The sequence below is a fragment of the Papio anubis genome, chromosome 1 (assembly GCF_008728515.1).
Source record: "Papio anubis isolate 15944 chromosome 1, Panubis1.0, whole genome shotgun sequence".
NCBI classification, from domain to species: Eukaryota; Metazoa; Chordata; class Mammalia; order Primates; family Cercopithecidae; genus Papio; species Papio anubis.
In genome coordinates this window covers 1,077,128-1,083,127 of record NC_044976.1, presented here as the reverse complement: position 1 = coordinate 1,083,127, position 6,000 = coordinate 1,077,128, and positions in this window count along the sequence as shown.

Genomic DNA, 6,000 nt, shown 5'->3' with positions numbered 1-6,000 from the left:
GATCCAAGGGTGCGCGTTCTGCTCCGTGCCATATGGGGAAAGTGCAATGCCTCCCAGCGCAGAGCAGAAGGAAGAGGCAGCAGCTATTGCCCTGAGCACCCACCCAAAGGGCTCTGGACGGATCCTCCCTGATGCAGAAGCAGTTCCACGTGTCCAGCAAGCAGGAAGACCACTGTGAAGTCGGGATCAAGGGCTCTGGGTGTGCAGTCTGAGCTGCTTTCTCATGACTGTTCCCACAATCTGGTGCCGGAGTCCCCTCAGTGGGCACTCTCAGTGGTGCCAAGACAAGGGGGTGGGCTTTGTTCAGGAGCCTGGGTGAGGAGCACGCACCCCATCTCAAACAGGGAGACTTCCGTCGATGGAGATCGTCCTTGTTACGGATTGTGAAAGCCTCACCAGAGCCTCGCTCAGAGGGTGGGTTCTGCCACGGAACAGAAGATGGGGCATAACCTCCAGTGTGCCCCAGAGAGCGGGCAGCCCACGCCTCTGCGAAGCGGGTGGTCGCTGTCATAAAACAACCTGAGCCTCTTTCTAACAGAGTTCAGCGTCCTGCACCTCTGACACTGAGGAAACAAATCATGACTCTCACCCTGTCGTTTTGTAAAAGAAGAAAACAAAGCTGGGAAATCCGTTTGGGAACTACACACGGCCAGTTTGGAGCAGAGCTGGGACTGGCACCCAGACCTCTGACTCCTGGAGCTCTTCCCTGATTCTCTTTTTTGTATTTTGTATTTTCAGTAGAGACGCGGTTTCACCATGTTGGACCAAGATGGTCTTGAACTCCTGACCTCAGGTGCTCCACCCGCCTCGGCCTCCCAAAGTGCTGGGATTACAGGCGTGAACCACCACGCCCAGCTCTTTTACAATTTTTATTTTATTTTATTTTGTTAAATAGAGGTAGCATCTCACTACGTTGCCCAGGCTGGCCTCAAACTCCTGGGTTCAAACGACCCTCCTGCTTCAGCCTCCCAAAGTGCTGGGATTAGCAGAGTGGGCCACCTGTCTGGCCAGCATGCATTTTCTGAATGACTAATAGGCATCTTTTCATGTGCTTATTTATTTATGTATCTTTTGGTGACGTACGTGTCTGTTCAAATCTTTTAAAAGCCTAATGTGGCCGGGCGCGGTGGCTCAAGCCTGTAATCCCAGCACTTTGGGAGGCCGAGACGGGCGGATCACGAGGTCAGGAGATCGAGACCATCCTGGCTAACACAGTGAAACCCCGTCTCTACTAAAAAATACAAAAACTTAGCCGGGCGAGGTGGCGGGCGCCTGTAGTCCCAGCTACTCGGGAGGCTGAGGCAGGAGAATGGCGTAAACCCGGGAGGCGGAGCTTGCAGTGAGCTGAGATCCGGCCACTGCACTCCAGCCTGGGTGACAGAGCGAGACTCCGCCTCAAAAAAAAAAAAAAAAAAAAAAAGCCTAATGTTTTTAAAAATGAAGTTGTCAATCTTATTATTAAGAGTTTTTTCGTTGGGCATGGTGACTCACGCCTGTAATCCAGCCCTTTGGGAGGCTGAGGCGGGCAGATCACGAGGTCAGGAGATCAAGACCATCCTGGCTAGCACGGTGAAACCCTGTCTCTACTAAAAATACAAAAAATTAGCCGGGCGTGGTGGCGGCGCCTGTACTCCCAGCTACTCGGGAGGCCGAGGCAGGAGAATGGTGTGAACCCTGGAGGCGGAGTTTGGCATGAACCCTGGAGGCGGAGTTTGCCGTGAGCCGAGATCCAGCCACTGCACTCCAGGCTGGGTGACAGAGCGATACTCCGACTCAAAAAAAAAAAAGAGTTTTTTTCTACATTTTAGGTGCATGTCTGTTGTTGGATATATGTTGCACAGATACTTTCTCCCAGCCTAGGGCCTGCGATTAAACAGTATCTTTTGAAGAAACAAAGTTTGCAATCCTGGCGATGTGGCCCTGTTTCTGTATGGGCCGCACTCCCCCCCTCATCCCTTTCCGCCCTGACTCCCTTTTCCTGTGTGGAGGCAGGGACGCCTTCCTAGGCAAGTAGCTGGTGTCCTCGGAGGGCTCACCTCACCCATTTCTCCCTCTCAGGATCTTGCCCGTGGCTCCCTGATGTTCCATCACTTGGGGGCTGTTGTCTCAAATATTTTGCTGAGTCTTTCAGTTGTTTCACGCATGAGGCAAACCTGTCCCTGTTACTCCATCTCGGCCAGAAGTAGAAACTTACCTTCATTTTTAAAATAAAATAAAATGGGCCGGACACGGTGGCTCAAGCCTGTAATCCCAGCACTTTGGGAGGCCCAGACGGGTGGATCACAGGTCAAGAGATAGAGACCATCCTGGCTAACACGGTGAAACCCCATCTCTCCTAAAAAATACAAAAAAAAAATTAGCCAGGCGAGGTGGCGGGCGCCTGTAGTCCCAGCTACTCAGGAGGCTGAGGCGGGAGAATGGCATAAACCCGGGAGGCGGAGCTTGCAGTGAGCTGACATCGCATCAGTGCACTCAACCTGGATGACAGAGCGAGACGTGGTCTAAAAAAAAAAAAACCAGCTGTACTGAGATAAGATTCACACAGCATAAACTTGCCTTCACTTTGCAAAGTCGTTTTCTCCCTGGGCACAGTTGCTGGGGTCCTGGCGCGTGGGCTCCTCTGGCCTTCCCTTCTCTCAGCACTTCCAAGTCGCTGCTTGTCTTCTGGCTTCAGGGTTTCTCACAGGAAGTTTGCTGTCAGTTTTATGTACTTTATGGAAATGTGCATCTTTCACAAAGCGGTTGTTTTTTTTTTTTTTTTTTTTTTTGAGATGGAGTCTCAGCTTTCTGTCGCCTGGCTGGAGTGCAGTGGGCTGCATCTCAGCTCACTGCAAGCTCCGGCCTGGTTCCACATTCTTTCCTGCCTCAGCCTCCCGCTGACTACAGGCGCCTGCCACCTCGTCTGGCTAGTTTTTGTATTTTTTTAGTAGAGACGGGTTTCAACTGTTAGGCCAGGGATGGTCTCATCTCCTGATCCTCGTTTGATCCTCACTACTGGCCTCCCCAAAGTGCTGGGATTACAGGCTTGATTTCACCATACCGCCTCACAAAGCTTGCTAGAAGAGTTTTTCTTTCTCGTTTTCATCAGCTTGGTTGCTGGGCATCTTGGTGTGATTTTCTTTTTCTTTTTCATATATGGTATGTACATATATATATGTGTGTATATATATATATGCATTTTTTGTTTGTTTTGTTTTGTTTTTTGAGATGGAGTCTCGCTCTGTCGCCCAGGCTGGAGTGCAGTGGCGCGATCTCGGCTCACTGCAAGCTCCACCTCCAGGGTTCACGCTATTCTCCTGCCTCAGCCTCCCGAGTAGCTGCGACTACAGGCGCCCGCCACCACACCCGGCTAAGTTTTTGCATTTTTAGTAGAGATGGGGTTTCCCCGTGTTAGCCAGGATGGTATTGATCTCCTGACCTCGTGATCCGCCTGCCTCAGCCTCCCAAAGTGCTGGGATTCCAGGCGTGAGCCACTGTGCCCGGCCCACTGTCCCATTCTTAATATTGGCTGGACCGTCTTACTGTTCTTGTAACCACCCCCGGCACCCTCCCGAGCACACATCGTTCTCAAATGCCTGAACCACTGCACCAGCCACCGTCCTCCCAGGGCTCTACAGGGAGACCTCTACCTCGTGCAGGGCATCCGTGTGCCACCCAGGATGGGATCCTGTTGCCAGCTGGGCAGTAAGTGATCCAGCTCCAGATCCACAGTGCCATCTGCCTTCTCAGACCATTCCTGGCACCGCCTGTGCCCCTTTGTGCCCTCTAGTAAGCAGACCATGCAATGAAATCAGGAATGCAAAAGACTTTTTGGGAGCTCACACCCATGAAAAATCAAGGCAGAGTTGGGGAGCTGGGCTGAGAAAGCCTTCAGGCCACAATACCCGTCCTATGTCTGTGAAAGAAAATCGGGAGGAAACAGAATCGGGCTGGGAGAGCTTGACTGCGATGCAAATCTCTCAACATTTTGGCCACCCCAGCGGAGGGGCACTACAGGGCTCTGCAGCAGAGAGTGCTCAGCGTCCACCAGGAGTCCTGTGTTGGGGGCCAGGGCTGCCCAGTGCCCTGCGTGCTCAGTCATGGGCCAGGGGCCGCCCGGAGAGTGTGCTCTGCTCAAACGCTTCCGTGCGTCCCTGCGGCAGGGCTGAAGGCTGGAGGCTACCTGCACACCTCACAGCTAAATGCAAATCCATGCTCCAGTGAAGATGGAAGTGGCGCCCCTACATGGCTGCCACAACATTTCAGAATGGTAACTTAGTGTCCTAGCACCCTCCAAAGGTGGCCAATGAGGATATTTTATTTTATTTTATTTTTAGAGGCAGGGTCTCGCTCTGTTGCTCAGGCTGGAATGCAGTGGAGTATCACAGCTCACTGCAGCCTTGACCTCCTGCGTTCAAGTGACCCTCCTGCCTCAGCCTCTGGAGTAGCTGGGACTACAGGCACATGCCACTACACCCAGCTAATTTTTTTTGTTGTTTTAGACGGAGTCTCTCTCGGTCATCAGGCTGGAGTGCGGTGGTACGATCTCAGCTCACTGCAACCTCCTCCTCTCGGGTTCAAGCGATTCTCCTGCCTCAGCTTCCTATGTAGCTGGGAATATAGGTGCGTACCACCACACCCAGCTAATTTTTGTATTTTTAATAGAGACAGGATTTCACCATGTTGTCCAGGATGGTCTCGATCTCCTGACCTTGTCATCTGCCTGCCTCAACCTCCCAAAGTGCTGGGATGACAGGTACAAGTCACTGTGTTCAGTCTACTTATTTGTTTTATCTCCTTACAGAATTATTTCAGAACAGCAATATCAATAATATTACTGTAATCAGGATTACTACAAACTACTTTTCTTCACAATTCTTTTGTCATCGGGATATAGTGTACTAGGTATACATAGTCAAACGGTTGGGTTTTTTGTTTTTTGTTTTTTGTTTTTGAGATAGAGTCTTGCTCTGTTGCCCAGGCTAGAGTGCAGTGGCATGATCTCGGCTCATTGCAAGCTCTGCCTCCCGGGTTTACGCCATTCTCCTGCCTCAACCTGCCCAGCAGCTGGGACTACAGGCACACACCGCCATGCCTGGCTAATTTTTTTGTATTTTTAGTAGAGACAGGGTTTCACCGTGTTAGCCAGGATGGTCTTGATCTCCTGACCTGGTGATCCACCTGCCTCAGCCTCCCAAAGTGCTGGGATTACAGGCATGAGCCACCGCACCTGGCCAAATGGTTGGGTTTTAAAGTCACTTGAAAGCTGGATGTTGTGGCTCATACCTGTGTGGAATCCCAGCACTTTGGGCGGCCAAGGCAGGAGGATTGCTTGAGGCCAGGAGTTCTACACCAGCCTGGAAAAGATAGTGAGACTTCATCACTGCAAAAATAAAAATGAAAATGACCAGCTACTCGGGAGGCTGAGGCAGGAGAATGGCGTGAACCCGGGAGGCGGAGCTTGCTGTGAGCCGAGATCGCGCCACTGCACTCCAGCCTGGGCAACAGAGCGAGACTCTGTCTCAAAAATAAAATAAAATAAAATAAAAATGAATTATCTGGGTATGGTGGTGCACACGTGTAGTCCCAGCTGCTTGGGAAGCTGAGGTGGTAGGATGGCTTGAGCCCAGGAGGTCGAGGCTGTGGTGAGCCATGATGGAGCCGCTGCACTCCAGCCTGGGGAACAGAGCAAGACGTTGTCTCTTTGAAAAAAGAAAAGTCACTTCGTGAGGCCAAGGCAGGCAGATCACTTGAGCTCAGGAGTTTGAGACCAGCCTGGCCAACATGGTGAAACCCCCGCTCTACTAAAAATACAAAAAAACTAGCCAGGCATTGAGGCGCATGCCTGTAATCTCAGCTACTTGGGAGGCTGAGGCAGGAGAATTGCTTGAATCCAAGAGGCGGAAGTTGCAGTGAGCCAAGATCACTCCATTGCACTTCAGCCTGGGTGACACAGCGAGACTCTGTCTAAAAATAAAAATAAAAAGTCACTCAAAATTATCCTTTTTTGTATGGCTAAAC